Source organism: Bufo bufo, chromosome 3, assembly GCF_905171765.1.
Source record: "Bufo bufo chromosome 3, aBufBuf1.1, whole genome shotgun sequence".
Classification (NCBI taxonomy): domain Eukaryota; kingdom Metazoa; phylum Chordata; class Amphibia; order Anura; family Bufonidae; genus Bufo; species Bufo bufo.
Genome location: NC_053391.1, coordinates 33,959,030 through 33,976,819, shown reverse-complemented (window position 1 = coordinate 33,976,819; position 17,790 = coordinate 33,959,030). Strand labels below are relative to the sequence as shown.

Genomic DNA, 17,790 nt, shown 5'->3' with positions numbered 1-17,790 from the left:
CGCCAGCAAATGTTGAGAGTAGCATTAGTAAGAATGAGGAGTCGGTTGTTGTAAACCAGTTGAACATTTACTGAAACTCGATAGTCTCTAGACAGTTGGTACAGCTCATCAATGGAAAGCTTTTTGTATAGCATAAGTAATAATAAGTTCAATTGTACTCCTATTATCACGTAGTAGCAGTTGTCAGTGGAGGGATTCTTCTAATGCTGATACGTTACAGGCAAACTGAAGATTTACTTTAAGTTCCAACTCTGGTACCGAATATGACATTTGCTTACTTTATATTTTGAGTTATCCAATAAGGGTTCTCCCCTCGCGGCAGGCAAACACTTCTACCACATCATTTGCTGGATACTCTTCGGAAAATGTTTAGATTTTTCCACTATGACCCGGAAGGCTTGTGTAATGGATAAGGATAATTCTGCGCACTAACTGTCCATTTGTGTCCTGGCACTCGGAAAGTTGCTCTCAGACACTTGTGCTACTGAGGTCCATAAGCTGAGTTTAGCTGTTACTCTCACTAGTCTCTCCCCATATCCAGACATAGACTTACTGTCTTGTGCTTTGCTACTGTAGATAAATGTTAGGTGTACTCCCTTGGCCTGGCCATGACCAAGGAGTAGAAATAGCAGACTACATGTTGGACGAAGCCTGTTCCTCTCCTCCATGAACTTGCTTCTCCTCCTCTCACTAACTACTAACTTACTTCCTGTCTAGACACTCCCAAGCTATATGTATTATGTGGTGCCAGCACCACCTAGGGTCGAGTGGGTGTAAATGACATTGCCAGTCTGATAAAAGGAAATACCATACAATGCAAATAAACAGATGTATATGTATTAAGATGTTTGAAGTGTCCCAATGACACACATATGTGAGACGCTGCATAAACATTTCTCCTTGTGGTGACCACCAAGTTAGTGTAGGGAATCTTACAGGTCAGGCAATGTTCCCTAGGGGATAAGGGAATGCTAATAATAAGCTCTCATACAGGAGGACAAAAGTGGTTCCCCAGTGCCACCTATGGGATGGCTATCCTTTAAGTCACTGTCTGTTAGAAGAAGACTTTGGATGAAAGCCAAAACCAGAATCTCTTTCACCGTCCTCGGTAGAGCAATGCGCTAGAATAGGATAGCAACCACTCGCAGGATTCTAAGGGCCTTCTTCACCAGTCTCGGTGCACCCTCCTTGACCAACCAAAGTAACAGCAGCAGTCCGATTTGGGATCATGGTACCAAAAGCACTATGCGACCGCTCAGCTGAGCTCTTGGTTTTTAGCAAAGATGAACATTCACTCCTCTTCACAGATGTGTGATGTAAGTTGTGGAGAAACCCCCCCCCCCCCTCCAAAAATTTGTGAGACTGTTATGTTTAAGACTGCTGTTGTGTGTAGTTGGTTTATAGGTTACTGTACCTTTAAATTGGCAACCCTTATCTGTTGCACTGTTCTTAAATGTGTATTATTGTGATTAGAGAAGAGCGAAATTTCGTAAAAATTCGATTCGGCTGATTCGCCGAATTTCATAAAAATATTTGCTCGGTGACGAATTACTTCTCTTCACGAAGCGCATTTTTTTGGAAGTAGCTGGTGCAATGACAGGGAGCTGTGATAGCGCCGTCCCCGTCATTGTACCCCTCAGATGCCGCGTTCATACATGATTGAGTGTAAAATGAACAATTTGCTCATGACGGGCCGGCCTCCGCCATCTTGCTTGAAGATCTCGGCCGAAACCCTATGTGGCGTGAGATTACATTATCACGCCGGCTGGCGTGATGATGTAATCTCGTGCCGCACGGGATTTCGGCTGAGATCTTCAAGCAAGATGGAGGCTGGCGGCACGTCGCAAGCAAATGGAGGCGGTAAGTTCGAATTTTTTTGTTTTTTATACTGTTTAAGGTTAAATCGATTCGCTAACACGAAGCACGAGGAAATTCGGCTTCTGGGCGAATCAAATTTATCCTGAAATTCGGATCGAATTCCACTTCATGGGATTCGATTTGCTCGTCTCTAATTGTGATATGCATCCATTTCATAGAACCCACCATATGTTTGACTTGCTTTGTCCATTGCTATGCCGTCATCCAATAGGTAGTACTGTAATGTAATATCTGTGTGTGTCTAAACTGTGTTACGCCACAACATTATGTACAGGCAGTAGGACCTTTTGGTCACATGATCACCCTCCTGTGAAGGTCCTTGAGACAGAAAGAGAGCAGAGCCAATGTAAGCACATGTGGAGATCTGGAGTGTGCCGTGTGTGGTGGGGCTGGCCAGCCACTTACCATCCCTGGCAGAGATGGCCACACAATGAAACCGTGATATAGAGGTGGAGCCAGGCACAGTTCGGAGCAGCAACACAGGAGGAGTGCCAGAGAGAGATCAATGAAAAACGGGAATGGTCTATGGGGAGAAATGGAGGAACCTATAGGGAGCGGTATGTGAGAAAGAGGGACATGGGGAGCCTTATGAAAACAAGAGGACATGGGGAGCAGTCTGTGGGAGAGGGGCATGGGGAGCACTGAGTGCGAGATAGTGGGTGGCTTGGGGAGCAGTGTGGGAGAAAGATAACTATGAGGAGCAGTAGGTAAGAAAGGGGGCATGGGGAGCAAGAGAAGAAAGAGAGGACATGGGAAGCTGTCTTCATCGTTAGTGATGTGGGGGTGCAGTGGAGACACATGGGGGCTGTGGGATGCTTGCTATTGGTGTGCCCTAGTGTGCATCTAGTGTTATGTACTGTATGTCTAGTGTATGTAGTATCTGTGTGCGAGTAGGAAATAGCGGGGTCTGGGATCTGAGTTTTCTATTTGATGTGATCTGAGGTCTGAATTTATGTAGGAGGTCTGGTGAGTAATAGCACATGATTACAACAGACTCCAGATGCCTATAAAAGCTTATGTTACACCTTAGATAACATGGTCCTGCTTGTATCACACAGAAGAATATGTCACATTGTGTTCCAGAGATAGTGGCGCTCCTTAAATATAGTCACAGAGAAAGGTCACCACCACTTCATTTGTTTTACGAGAGACCTGAGTCATTCTCAAGTTGCGTATACTGTATGATGATCTTAAAGGGGTATTTTAGGAGAAAACTAAAAAAAAATGGAATGGTCATGGTTAAAAAAAACAGCTCAAACCTCACCGTACCCTGTCACTAATGTTCCTGGTCTTGGGAAGAGAAGAGAAGGCCCCCACAGAGCCCTGATCTCAACATCATCCAGTCTGTCTGGGATTACATGAAGAGAAAGAAGGATCTGAGCAAACCTACATCCATAGGAGATCTGTGGTTAGTTCTCCAAGATGTTTGGAACAACCTCCCTGCCCAGTTCCTTCAAAAACTGTGTGTAAGAAGTCTACCTAGAAGAACCGATGCTGAAGGCAAAGGGCGGTCACACCAGATTGGATTTAGGCTTCTCTTTTCTTAATTCACTTTGTCTTTTGTTAATTAATAAACATACTATTAACACTTTTATATTTGAAAGCATTCTTACTTTGCAAAAGTTTTGCCTATATACATATACAAGGTCTACATATCCTTGTGCCATTCTTATGCCTGGCACAATGGGCAAGGAGGAGGCACCCGGCCAAATGTCCTTTCTCTCCAGTTCCAGACATGACTCAGTTTTTCTGATATATAAACATGTTAAGCAAATCATCAACATGAACCTTACAATAGGTTTCACAGCAGAGTCATATTTACTTAAGTCAAAGGGCGCAGTCATGTCTATGGCCACATTTAAAGGGGACTTTTTGTATCTGACGTCTACTTTCACATTTAAAGGGGCCGCATACTTTGTGAAAGTGTCATCAGAAAATGACCCACTGTTTAGATGCAGTTTTTATTTTGTACATGTTACTGCTGTTTAGGATGTTTTTATATAGATTTTTGTCCAATTTATGCCATGTATCCCATTGAGCGAATCGAAGTATCCGAAGTGGGCTTTGATCCAAATTTCAGGAAAAATTTGATTTGCTGCGAAGCCGAATTTCCTCGCGCTTTGTGGTAACGAATCAATTTTCCCTGTAATGGCGGTAAAAAAATAAAATAAAAAAAAATCATACTCACCTCATCCATTAGAGCACGAAGAGGCCCCGGCCATCTAGATTGAAGATCCCGCGTGAAATCTCTTGCACAGTGATGTATGACATCACCACACTGTCCAGCGAGATTTCGAGCGGGATCTTTAATCAACATGGCCGGGGCCTCTTCGTGCTCAAATGGATAAGGTGAGTATTATTATTTTTTTCTATGGTTTAACCCCTGAAAGCCCTCACTATTATTCTCAGATGCATCTGAGATTTGCAATGACCGGGGGGGGGGGGGGGGTGCGGTGCCATCGCCGTTCCCTGTCATTGCGTCCGCTACTTACAAAGAACTGCACTTCACGAAGTGAATTTCTTTGTGAATTTCGGTGAAACTTTTGTAAACTTCGCTCATCCTTAGTTATCAGTCCTGTTCCCCCACCAGAAAATGTTTCTATTGCACTTCTTGTGTCCAATAACATCAGAATTGTGAAGAAATAAGGTATTATTTTCGTTATTTTTTTTAGTTTACTTTGTTACTGTCTTTATTTAATCAAAATCCTGAAATCTTGTCGTTTTTCAACTGAGCCTCGCAATAATCTGACACTTCCTGTCCTGTAGAGATTAACTCTTATCTTATTATCATCCCAGGCAGGATTACAATGAAAGGTAATATACTATTAACACAGGATCCGCCATTCACAATAGGCTTATCTCCTCCCCTTCCCTGCACAAGTCACAGAGCATGCCCACAACACTCCCATAGAATAAGCTATTAAGCAATCTCCAAAGTCCAAGTTCCTTCCCTCCATCAGGCAAGATGGCTGCCCCTATAATCACATGGTGGGTTAGGCCTTGCACTTTTGGGTTAGACCTTGTATGTTGGTAATATTTGAGCACTGTATGGCAGTATTTACTTAATAAATATGCGGCTCTGCCACTTAGTGCAGTATACTGTATATTAGTTTTGCAGTGTATGGTGGCATTGTTCTTTAGGCTGCTGTGTATAACTGGTATTTGACCAATGGCATGGCACCAGTTGTATGGTATTTGGTATACCCTTGTGCCGCTTTTCTACCAAAACAATGTGAGCTATGGCATCCGCGATTCCGTCAATGGAATATATGGAAATGGTTGTGATCGACCTGCAGAAAATGATCCACGTGGTGTCCCTTACCAAATATCACAGCGAACCCCTCTATGTGGAGGCTCGTCCGCTCGCTAGGTGCACATAGAATTCTGAGATATTTCTTAATGATCATTTTCTGTACTCAACAGACCATAAATGGTTAAATCATACACAGATGATGCACAGGAGTTGAGTCGATAGCGGATTCGAATCCCAAGTCAGCTCATTATATGGCTGGACGCTGAGTGACAGCAGTATAGCAAGACTAATCACCGGACTCCACTGACTGTGCACCACATAATGACTTCCCCTGGGGTCAGAGGGACACGTACGAAAGCTGTGACAGGTGAGAATTAAAGGGGTTGTCTCACTTCAGCAAGTGTCATTTATAATGTACAGAAAGTTAATACCAGGCACTTACTAATGTATTGTGATTCTCCATATTGCTTCCTTTGCTGGCTGGATTCATTTTTCCATCACATTATACCCTGCTCGTTTCTATGGTTACAGACCACCCTGCAATCCATCAGCGGTGGTCGTGCCTGCGCAATATAGGAAAAAGCGCAGGTCTCTGTGGTGGCCGGGACTGTGGGTAGTGCAGCACTTTTTTTTGCAGTGTGCAAGTACTAAGGCCCCTTTCACACGGGCGAGATTTCCGCGCGGGTACAATGCGTGAGTTGAACGCATTGCACCCGCACTGAATCCGGACCCATTCATTTCTATGGGGCTGTGCACATGAGCGGGGATTTTCACGCATCACTTGTGCGTTGCGTGAAAATCGCAGCAAGCTCTATATTGTGCGTTTTTCACGCAACGCAGGCCCCATAGAAGTGAATGGGGCTGCGTGAAAATCGCAAGCATCCGCAAGCAAGTGCGGATGCGGTGCGATTTTCACGTATGGTTGCTAGGAGACGATGGGGATGGGGACCCGATCTTTATTATTTTCCCTTATAACATGGTTATAAGGGAAAGTAATAGAATTCTTAATACAGAATGCAAAGTAAAATGTCCATTGAGGGGTTAAAAATAATAAACAAATTTAACTCACCCCATCCACTTGAATCTCCTCTTTTTTCTACTTTCTTCAGGACCTGGCTAAAGGACCTTTGATGACGTCACTGCGCTCATCACATGGTCCATCACCATGGTGATGGACCATGTGATGAGCGCAGTGACGTCACCAAAGGTCCTTTTCTCCCAGGTCCTCAAAGAAGAAGAAAGAAGACAAGCCGGGTTGCGCGAACAAGTGGATGAGGTCAGTTTAATTTTTATTTTATTTTTTAACCCTTCCAGCCCTATTTTACTTAAAGGGTTTCTATCACTTTGTTTCACCTATTTAGCTTTCAGACACTAGCGATCCGCTAGTGTCTGCTTTATCTAACCATCCTAATATAAGAGCTTATTGTCCTGCCGTTTAGCTAAAAAAATAACTTATATAGATATGCAAATGAGCCTCTAGGTGCTATGGGGGCGTGATTAGCACCTAGAGGCTCCGTCTACCTTAACAAACTGCCGCCGCCCAGCGCGTCCCTCCAGCCCGCCCATCTCCAGCTGAAGCGATCCTCTCCGTGCGCGTCTCTGTTCTGCGCATGCGCAGTGAATGTCTGATCGCTTCCCTGCTCAGACATCTCCACTGCGCCTGTTCCTCGGAGCACTATGACGTCATCGGCGCAGGCGCAGTGGAGATGTCTGAGCAGGGAAGCGATCAGACATTCACTGCGCATGCGCCGAATACGAGGAGCATCGCATTCCGGAGGAGATGGGCGGGCTGGAGGGACGCGCTGGGCGGCGGCAGTTTGTTAAGGTAGACGGAGCCTCTAGGTGCTAATCACGCCCCCATAGCACCTAGAGGCTCATTTGCATATCTATATAAGTTATTTTTTTAGCTAAACGGCAGGACAATAAGCTCTTATATTAGGATGGTTAGATAAAGCAGACACTAGCGGATCGCTAGTGTCTGAAAGCTAAATAGGTGAAACAAAGTGATAGAAACCCTTTAAGAATGCTATTATTTTCCCTTATAACCATGTTATAAGGAAAAATAATAAAATCTACACAACACCGATCCCAAACCCGAACTTCTGTGAAGAAGTCCAGGTTCGGGTCTGGGTATCAAACATGGCGATTTTTCTCACGCGCGTGCAAAACTCATTAAAACGCTTTGCACTCGCTCTGAAAAATTGCGCATTTTCCCGTAACGCACCCGCATCTTGTCCGGCCCTCACACGCGACGCCCGTGGGAAAGAGGCCAAAGGAGGCAATATGGGCAATCACAATACGTTAGTAACTGCCTCGTATTCTTTACTTTCTCTACATGATAAATGCTGTTTGCTGAAGTGAGACGACCCCTTTGAGGCTGTATTACACCTACCATTTTTCGGCAGATGATCGCTAATCGTTGCAGTGTAAAACTGCCGCTGATTGCCCGATGAACGAGCAAACATTCGTTCAGGGGGTAATTGTGATTTTCAAGCGCGCTTCATCATTTACCATCGTGCTGTCTAATTACAATCTGCCTCCGACAAACCGACAATGGCATGGCGATCGCTCCTTCCCGTGCTGCGGAGGAGATCGCTGCATGTAATGGCAGCAGTCCCCTCCACCAGTGAGCAGGCGATTGCCAGGAAGGAATCCTGTGTAATGCAGCCTTTTTTCAGCCTGTGTTACTATGTAAAGTTTGCGTTGATTGCAAAGCGAAGACCAAAACAAACATGTCACCGATGTAACAATGTGACATTCTGTTCTCATATGTCTGTCCTCATATGTCCTGCGACTTCTTAATGACCTGACAACCCACAAAAAAAAAGGGTTAACAAAGCACCATTATATTTGAGCCTATAATTTAGGTTCTATCAGCTTCCGGGAAACTGAGCCAAAAATATCTGTTTTTCCAGCCGTCATGTGGTTAATATCCTGCTGTAGAGAGCTTTGATTTTCGGGAGTGTAGAACAGCTGGGAGACATCCATCGTGGTCCGTCATTTCTTTATATTCACTTTATGAAGGTTAAGGGCTCATGCACACAAACGTATTTTCTTTCCGTGTCCGTTACGTTTTTTTTTTTTTTGAGGACCGTATGCGGAACCTTCTCAATGGGTCGGCAAAAAAACCCAGAAATGACTGTGTGCATTCCGTTTCCGTATGTCCGTATATCCATTACGCAAAAAAATAGAACATGTCCTATTATTGTCCGCATTACGGACAAGGATAGGACTGTTCTATTAGGGGCCAGCTGTTCAGTCCCGCAAAATATGGAATGCGCACGGACGTCATTCATATTGTTTGTGGATACGTTTTTTTGCAGACTGCAAAATACATACGGTCGAGTGCATGAGCCCTTAGGCCCCTTTCCCACGAGCGAGTTTTCCGCGCGGGTGCGATGCGTGACGTGAACGCATAGCACCCGCACTGAATCCTGACCCATTCATTTCAATGGGACTGTGTACAGCATGTTCTATGTTCTGCATTTTTCACGCAGCCCTGGCCCCATAGAAGTGAAAGGGGCTTTAGTGAAAAATGCATTGCATCCGGAAGCAAGTGCGGATGCGATGCGTTTTTCACTGATGGTTGCTAAGAGATGTTGTTTTGTAAACCTTCAGTTTTTTATCACGCGCGTGAAAAACGCATCAAAACGCATTGCACCCACGTGTAAAAGACTGTAACACTGAACGCAATTGCAGACAAAACTGACTGAACTTGCTTGCGAAATGGTGCGAGTTTCTTAGTTTTTATCTCGCGGGTGCAATGAGTTTTGCACGCGTGTGATAAAAAACTGAATGTGGTACCCAGACCCGAACTTCTTCACTGAAGTTCAGGTTTGGGTTCGGTTTTGTGTAGATGTAATTATTTTCCCTTCTAACATGGTTATAAGGGAAAATAATAGCATTCTTTAATGCAGAATGCATAGTACAAGGTCAATTGAGGGTTAAAAAAATAAATAATAATTAACTCACCTCCTCCAATTGATCGCGTAGCTGCCGGTCTCCTGTTCTTTTTTCAGGACCTGTCAAAGGACCTGTGGTGACATCACTGAGCTCGTCACATGGTCCAATCACATGGTCCATCACCACGGTGATGGACCATGTGATGTGACGTCACCACAGGTCCTTTAGCCGGCAGCTCATGATTAAAGAAGTAAGAAAAGATCGGCAACTACGCGATCAAGAGGAGGAGGCGAGTCAATTATTTTTTATTTTTTAACCCTCAATTGACCTTCTACTAAGCATTCTGTATTGAAGAATGCTATTATTTTCCCTTATAACCATGTTATAAGGGAAAATAATACAGTGAATAGACTGTCATCTTAGCAACCATGCGTGAAAATCGCACCGCATCCGCACTTGCTTGCGGATGCTTGCGATTTTCACGCAGCCCCATTCACTTCTATGGGCCCTGCGTTGCGTGATAAACGCAGAATATAGAGCATGCTGCGATTTTCACGCAACGCACAAAGTGATGCGTGAAAATCACCGCTCATGTGCACAGCCCCATAGAAATGAATGGGTCCGGATTCAGTGCGGGTGCAATGCGTTCACCTCACGCATTGCACCTGCGCGGAATACTCGCCCATGTGAACCCAGCCTAAGACAGAGGATTGTCCATTAGAAGCAATGCACCTATGGAAGAATACCTCCGCAATATGGCTTCCGGTGCAGCGTATCGCGATTGGAAAATTGGAGGTACACACAGGTGTAATGTGGGTCCATACCCGCCTATAGTTTCTAGATTATGGAGCCACAGAACACAGATCTGTAACATGTGTGTGCATGAGTCACAACAGAGTTTCTAACCCTAACTAGGAGAAGTACATTTTTTGGGAGCTCCGCCTTCGGCTACCATTAGCTTTATCGGTTCAGTGACGTCATATTACCATCAGCATCCCTCTGCGTTATTACATGAATGCCTGAAGCTCATAAACGCGTGAACATCTGGATAACTGACACCTGACCTGATCTGCCCTGGGTATTTATGGGTTGATAAGCCAATCAGATGCAGAACATTACACCCATGTGCACTCAGAGTACAGAGACACAATACATATTGTAACTAGAGATGAGCAAATTATTGGAAAATTCTATTTGGCTGCTTCGCCGAACATGATGAATTACTTCGTCACAAAACGCATTTTTTGTAAGTGGTGGGTAGAATGACAGGGACTGACGATTGCGCCACTCCCCATCATTGTACCCCTCAGATGCCGCGTTCATATACGATCGCGGAATCTGATATAAATATTAAAAATCATACTTACCTGATCCATTTACTCTTGACGGTCCGGCGTTGCTTGAAGATCTGGCGTGAAATCTCGAGATGACGTCATATGTCACAGCGCACGGGTTTTTGTGCGAGACCGGACCATCACGAGCAAATGGATCAGGGAAATATGATTATTTATTTATTTGTTACACTCATTCATATCAGATGCCGCAATCGTGTATGAATGTTTTAAGTTTTTTTTTACACTATTTCAGGTTAAATCGAAAGCAAGAGGAAATTTGGCTTTGCAGCGACTGGAATTTATCCTGAAATTCGGATCAAAGTCCACTTTGTCAACTTTGATTCGCTTAACACTAAATGTAACAAAAGAAAATAAATAAAAAAAAGCCTGAAAAATAATAATGAAAAAATGTTCTTAAAATACCAGAAATTATAAGTGCTAATTAGTGTTGAGCGAACTCGTGTTTTCAAGTTCGGCTTATCTAAGAATTCCGTTATGGATTCCGCTACCACGGACCATAACTTGTGGTCCGTGATAGCGGAATCCATAACGTAATTCTTAGATAACCCGAACCTTGTACGCCGAACTTGAAACCACAAGTTCGCTCAACACTAGTGCTGATCGTTTAGCCAATACCAATAAAAATTAAAGTTGGACCTCAAGTAATTACGGCATAACGTGCAGAATGGTTTGGCAAAATTTGGGACGTTTCTCTACTTTCCCACGAGTGTATTACAGCTCTAAGCCCAGGCCAGTTTGCTGGTCTACTGACCCAAACTGACAACGTCGTAGAGGTCTATGATGCTCTAAGTTCAAGTTATTAGGCCCATTAGGCTTGCTGCCGTATTATAGGTGCACAGATCGGATAAGTCAAATATCCGTTTAGCAGCCAAGCATGCATTGTAATTAAAGGCATCTGTGCCATGTGCACATACCAGAGAGAGGAGGCACCATATACAACATTCTATACAAGTTAATCCCCTATGCCCAGCCTAAAGGGCATGTGCTCTTTTGCAACTAATCTGTTAGGTATGCGGTCTGTGCCCGCTGCCCTCGCGGGCATGGAAGTCACACCAATAACCATGTCATCCAGCATCCTCTTCATGCTGCTGCCTCCATGCTCCTTCCTGATACTTCCTAAAGGCACATGTGCTCACCTTGGCCTCTTAAAGGGCCAGTGCATGTGCTCCCCCAGCCAATGAGTGAAGGTCTCTGGGTATTTAAATCACCTTCTCCAGGCAAAGGGTTCCTGAGCTTTAGGTTCCCTGGTGACCAGCAAAGGTGTTTGATAGTCTAGTGCTATAGCGATTTACCTGCGTTTATCCTGTGTTATTTCCTGCCATCCTTTAAGTTCTGTTTCCATCCTACTCCCATGAAGTTTCCAGCCCGCCTGCCTTGTATATGTCTCACCACTGACCCATCCGCAAGTCCTGTGTCTACATTAACCTGGATCTCTAAAATCACAATTCAAGACTTGGTGCCTGTACAGGCCGTACCTGATGTTTTCCTGCGTTTTGGTGCGTTTTCTATATCCAGAGCTCCTGGAGCTTGCACTGAAGTCCTTGACCCCAGTTGGTCAGTGAACAACTACACCGGGACTATCCAGGAGGTTCTTAACCCACAGCAAAGTCTAGATCCCTGTATATAGGTTAAAGGGTGCCAGAATAACACCCTTAGAGCTCATGCACACAAACGTATTTTCTTGCCCTGTCCATTCCATTTTTTTTTTGCGGACCGTACACGGAACAATTCATTTCAATGGGTCCACAAAAAAAACGGAAGTTACTCTGTGTGCATTTGGTTTCCGTATGTCCGTTCGGCAAAAAAACATAACATGTCCTATTATTGTCCGCATTACGGACAAAGATAGGACAGTTCTATTAGGGGCTAGCTGTTCGGTTCCACAAAATACGGAATGCACACGCACATCATCCGTATTTTTGGTCGGACTGCAAAATACATACAGTCGTGTGCATGAGCCCTTAGGGTTAGGCCTCTTTCACACGACCGTTTTTTTTTTTCTGTTTACAGGCCGTTTTTCACGTTCCATACACGGTCCGTATACGGAACCATTCATTTCAATGGTTCCGCAAAAAAAACTTAATGTACTCCGTATGCATTCCGTTTCCGTATTTCCATTTTTCCGTTCCGTTGAAAGATAGAACATGTCCTATTATTGCCTGCAAATCACGTTCCGTGGCTCCATTCAAGTCAATGGGTCCGCAAAAAAACCGGAACACATACAGAAATGCATCCGTATGTCTTCCTGTTATGCCCAGCCCAATTTTTTCTATGTAATAACTGTATACTGTATATGCCATACGGAAAAAACGGAAAGGAGAAACGGAACCGAAACGGAAACACAATGGAAACAAAAAACTGAAAAACGGATCCGGAAAAAACGGCCCGCAAAACACTGAAAGAGCCATGCGGTCGTGTGAAAGAGGCCTTAGCCCTACGCCAAATCATTGGAACAGTGTGTTCACACTCGCTGATCTGTAACATAATATTATATAATTGTTGCTCAAATGCATCTAAACTGAGGCAAATGTTGCAAATAGTTCGTTTCGTCTATACAGCTCTTTTAAACACCTATGTGTCTCCATGGCAACAGACTGCAAACAAAGCCTGTGTGTAGTCTGATTCTGCACTCAAGTGGTACTTTGCTTCCTTCTATTGTCTGTAGGTTAGCAAAACAATATAATTGAGTGAATACTAGTCAATCAATGGGTTATCAGATTGACACAGATCCCCCCCCCCCCCTCCACAAATAATCTTACATTTAGTGGGACTTTTTTTTTTCAATTCTGGGTCCAGTCCTGATCCAAGAAGTCCTATTCCCTATCCCACTGAGTACCTTAAGACCTCTTGAGAGAGAAGGTAAGTAACCTTATGCCAGAGGAGAAAGTGCAGTAATCGTCTCTCGTCTACTTTTAGGAAGAAAAATAATCACTACTACCTATAGGCCTGGTGCCAATAGTTAGATCTGTGGGAGACAAGAGGAATAAATGAGTATTCTGTATGTAGAGGACTATGGCTGACCCTGAAGGGACGTCTGTAATTAGCACTTTGTATGTGAGGTTACTGTATTTGGCCGACACTTTGTACAGAGGCACATTTCGTTGAAAGGCATGGTGAGATATGTGGCTGATACTTTGAATGGTAGGACATGACTTTTTCTATGTCTTGGAGCATACCGCTATGTCTGTATGAGATGCTGTGACCAGGCATGGGATTCAGCCAGTTCCCTCCAGTTCCGGTTGTTAAAATTACAACTGGATCGGAGAACCGTGTTACCGGCTGAGTCCCGATCCGGTGCTCTGGCGGTGGCAGGGCAGCTGGAGATGTTCACTGCCATTGCTTTGCGCCCCGTTGATAGTTTTGCTCCTTAGTTGGGTGGTATGTGTGTGTGTAATGTATAGATGGTGTATTTATGTATGTGTACCATGTATATGGTGTATTTAATGTGTATGTGTGTTGCATAGATATGGCGTATGTATATGTAAACAGATGTCCGCCGTTGAGTAGGGAACCTGTTGTTAAAAATTAGAATCCCACCCCTGACTGTGACTATAAACCCTTCATTGTTAAGGGGGCACTAAGACTTTCTTGATAGGACAGACTTTGGGGCTAAATGTACATTTTTGTCTTGCGGCAGCTGGAAAAAGAATATGTGAATATGCGCCTAAGCTGAACGTGCGTGCAATTTTTATCACAAATATATTACTTTGAGCTCCTAAAACTGATATATTAATGTGTGAAAAGGTGTGTCCCCCCCCCCCCCCATCCCCCCGGAATGGCATCAGCTAGAAGTAGAGGTGTGAAGTTACAACGTGCGATAGTTAACACCAGTTCAGATTACACTTGGGACAATTGTTATGTATGTGGAAGAAGCAGAGGAAACCTGAGTCATAAAAACAAGCTTTGCTTTGATTTAAAGGGGTTGACCAAGATTGTAATATTGATGGTCTATCCTCAGATTGGTGGTGAGTCTGACACCCTGCAGCCCTGCCGATCCACTGTTCTGCGGTAGCTCAGGCATTGGAGCTACCCGGCTCCATCCATTGTGTAGTGGGTGTAGCTGGTTATTACAGAGCTTCCTCATTGAGGTGAATTTTGCAATTACCAGCTCCATCTAGTTCACCAGTGATGGTCAACCTGCAACTCCCAGCATGCCCTAATAACTGTAGGCTATCCAGGCATACTGGGAGTTGTAGTTTTGCAACAACTAGAAGGTCACAGGTTGGGCAACGATGAAGCTGTGTCATCCCAGCACAGATTCTGACATCATAGCTACTCGAGCTGATCGTCGGGAGTGCCAGATGTATGGATCCTTAAAGGGAACCTGTCACCTGGATTTTGTGTATAGAGCTGAGGACATGAGTTGCTAGATATATGCAAATTAACCTGAGATGAGTCAGAGCTTGAAAATATGACTCTTCTCTGGTCACACAAGTAAGATATGACTCTTTTATGTTAATTTGCATAAAAGGCAGGAAGTACAAAAATGCATAATACTTATTGAATTCTGCAAATGAAATTAAAAGTCTAATTTATATGTAACACAATGAACATTTAGAAACGCTCAGTGAGGGTAGCATAGTAGAGGTGACAGGTTCCCTTTAATAAGGCCTCAAAACAAGGACCAGGACTGGTGCCCATGCATGGGACAAGCTCCAGTTCCAGATGTAAGCCACTGTTTCTATATAAAAGATTAAGAAGATGTGGAGGCCCCTTCACTGTGCTGATCAGTGGGGATCTCAGGAGGTCAGACCTCCAATGTGCAAACCCAGAGTACCCCTAAAGGTCTTAGGCAGAGCCTTTACAGAATCACATGAAGGCCCTTCAGATCTGGATTATGGAGAAGTAGGCAATGTGTGCCACCATACAATGCTATATCATATAGATATTCTGAATGCTTCCTTGTAACTACACAATAAAGTATCAGATGGACAATGTCTCAATTTGTAACGAAATTGGAGGCATGTCAAGGTAGAGTAGAGCACCATAGACTTCTATGGGTCCTTATTACAATATATTACCATTTTTTATGTTGTTGTGCCATTGAGTGGCTCTACAAATTTCAGTGGAGACAGCCGCCCATCTATTGTATATCGGGGTCTACTGACGGTCCCTGGATGGCAGATGTTGGGGAAAAGTAGAGTTGGGTTGTTGGATTTCAACATGTGCAATCTTTTAGTTTTCAGAGATAAACCACTGACAGAGGTATCTCATAGAGCTTTACTCCTTGTTGTGGGAGAAGCTCTGGATTCACTGTGTCACTGAGCAGATTTGGCTTTGTTAGTTTTTTCTAAGGCTATTATCTAATTCTCCCCTTCCCCCTCCCCGGTCTTCATCCTATATCCCCTGTTCAGAGATCTGGACTCTGCTGCAGGGAAACCACCAGACCACTTTCTATAGATCAGAGTAGTCTCTGTTCAAGTGACTGCTGACCCATGGGGGTCAGAGACGGATCAGGCAAAATCACAGTCAGGGACAGGGAAAGGTCAGGGCAGGCAGAGTACAAGCAATACGGAAAACAGTCCAAGGTCAGGATGGGCAGCTCATGATCAGAATGTACATCTGGCAGAGATCTGGTCAGGCGTAGGGTTGGCAAACAGAATTTTTCTTTCTTCTAGACAACTTATCCCAAAATTACAGACAGACAATATTTGTTTACGGACAAATTGGAAAACTATAATGAATGATAAAGATTATAAATAATCCATGTCTACAGCTCAATATACTGATAAGATCCCATCACCAGCATTTACTGTGAGCTGTAAAACGATGAGAATTACATCCAAAATAATCTAGTCAAGTACCACCAGCCTCCAAAATATCACGGCCACACATCTATTTTTTTCACGGACACAGAAAAAAGGTTCATATTTTTATGGACTGTCCAGAAATATCTGGACAGTTGGCAACCCTGGTCGGGCGCTGAAAAGTCACAGTAGTCAGGCAGAAGTCGCTGCACAGAACAGGCACACAAGCTATGGCACATTTTTGCAGGAAACTAGAATACTAGAACCTAATGCTCATGCACCTACCCAGTCGGGTAGTGAGACGCACTGCCGGCGTAGGAGGACAGCACTGGTGGCTGGAACCACCGGGCAGGAAGAGAGGAATGCCGGCAGGACTAGACTTCCAGAGCCCTGAAGCTATGAGTAAGGCGGCGTCCAAGCTCAACTGAAAACTGGGGCTTAGGTGGCCATGGACTGCTGCTATAACACTCCCCACTGACTTAGTAACGGCAGATACTATGACAGCATTCAAAGGAGGGCAAGGCATTAACAAATGACTAATGGCATTGAGCGCCATTAATATAGCCATAAATGATGTGAATAGATCCAGGGAAAATATCCAACTGCCCTATGGGGTCAGAAGGAAATCCCCCCCTTCCTTGCTTAGGCTTTTTTTGGCCTGGAAGGGGGGTGTTTATTTTGGTGGCTGAACTTAATAGATAGCATCTTTTCCTATGTACCTGTTTACACAGTAACTATGGGCTCGGTTCACACCACGATCCGACATTCCATTCCATGGGACCCTTTAAAAAATTCCCGCTTCTGATGAGTGATAAAACCATAACAGTCATAAAGCCACAGCTTTATTAATGTTGTCCCCACGTACGCAAGGCAAGACGCGTTTATTCATATGTACGGCCGCCATTCACTTCCACTGCCGTGCATTATACGTTGACATTCTTAGACTTTCATATTGAAAAGTACAACGGACAGCATTCAATGCACCAAGAGACTCGTACGGCCAAATTTGTCCTTCCTATGTATAATCGATAATTCTGATGTCACAATTTCAGGACAGGAAATAAACAAAAAAAATACATCACCAGAAATGACCAAAGCATAAAAAGAATATATATAAAAAAATATATATATAAAAAAATAGGGTAAATTTATTTATTTTTTTTACAAAATATAAAGATAAAATATTAATATAGAATTTTTTTTATAAATGATTCTATAATGGTATAGACTTTACAGTCAGTATATAACACTAGTGTATACAGTAAGTGAGACTTGTACAGGGCAGGAATAAACCCAAAGCAAATGATTCTGATTACCTACCTACCTGTCTGGTGCTGTATCTGCTGTAACTCTCAGTCACTGCTGCCTCCAGTGTGGTCAGCGCTGATCAGTAGGGGAATGAGTTACCTATTGACACAGGTGAAGAACACTCCCCCTACCCAAACACACTGAGATTACACCTCCTACCCAGGCTTCCCGGGATTAACCCATTCAGGGATGACTTTTCTTGTAAGGATGTCTCATGTAGCTCACAGCTGAGCCTTCTAACCCTTGGGAGATTGAAAAAAAAAAAAAACTGCATCTAATTATGTTGCTCAGGTGAATGCTACGAAAACACGGCCCCCAGGCTAATTCCATTGTGCGTGCTCATCTC

The 17,790-nt window shown here is 43.9% G+C and overlaps 1 protein-coding gene across 2 annotated transcripts in view; it reads right to left on the bottom strand.

Annotated features, from left to right (window-relative positions):
- The window catches only part of TMPRSS2 (transmembrane serine protease 2), a 74,182-nt gene extending 56,628 nt beyond the window's left edge, over nucleotides 1–17,554 (bottom strand). Inside the window, exon 1 of one of the 2 annotated variants that reach the window (XM_040423043.1) lies at nucleotides 17,461–17,554. The gene's annotated coding sequence lies outside the window, so the exon portion shown is untranslated. Of the gene's footprint in view, nucleotides 1–17,456 lie in introns of both variants that reach the window. The other variant, XM_040423044.1, reaches the window with a different exon arrangement.
- Between the last annotated feature and the right edge of the window lie 236 nt (nucleotides 17,555–17,790).